Here is a 947-nt window from a genome sequence, read left to right on the forward strand (position 1 = left end):
ATTCATTCCCCAAAATGTTCATCAAATTAAGTTTTTCTTTATTTTGTGGCGTGTATTCAGAAGAGAGTCATATATTCATTCTTTTTTATTTTACTTGTAATCTTGTGTACTGATGGCATTTATATGCAAAGTTGTATTTCTCTTACTGTTATATATGTTCATATGCAATAAAAAAAGACACTACAAAAAAAAAAAGAGTCATATAATCATTATAATAGTCTAATGCCATGACCTTATTAATTTACACAACTTTTCCATATTTAGAAATCACACATTTAAAATCATGTTACCTCATACATCTAGACTAGTTTTCAAGAGAATGGGAACCCTGGTTCTAAAAAGGAAAAATTAAAATAGTAAATGTCTTGATTAATTAGTTATTTTAATGCTTCTTATTTTAAATATCATCTTGAGGCTTCCTCTGAAGTTTTCTGATGCTCCTTGGGTGAGAACCACTGGCGATGGCTTGCTAAAAAAAAACTGTAGACCTACCTGTCAAACATGCATACTCATTCCTCATTATTACTATCTTGAACATAGTAGCCTATAGACAAGTATAGTCATAAAACTACAAAATTACAAGAACATCTGAAATGTTCTTATTCTTATATTTTTGTTACTTTATCTTTTTATTGAAGTGTGAAAGCATCTCAGATATTTTTCCTCATCCACCCAAAGTCAGTTTGAAATGGTATACTCTAATTGGGCAAATTGTTTACAACATGCATCCTCATTCAGTTATGGAGTTTATATCCTCATAAACTTATGAAAATGAACCATGGGTACACTAACCTTAACCATATTTGTAATAAAACTGTGGTTAAGCAAATTACAATCTGCCAAAAACCATGGTTAGGCCTACTACTCTTTAGTAAAACATGGTATTTTCCGTATTTCCACAATGGAAAATTAATGGATAATGTCCTGGCAGAAAATTATCAGTAGGC

This window comes from Sinocyclocheilus grahami, unplaced genomic scaffold, assembly GCF_001515645.1.
Source record: "Sinocyclocheilus grahami isolate Dianchi unplaced genomic scaffold, SAMN03320097.WGS_v1.1 scaffold1230.1, whole genome shotgun sequence".
NCBI lineage: Eukaryota > Metazoa > Chordata > Actinopteri > Cypriniformes > Cyprinidae > Sinocyclocheilus > Sinocyclocheilus grahami.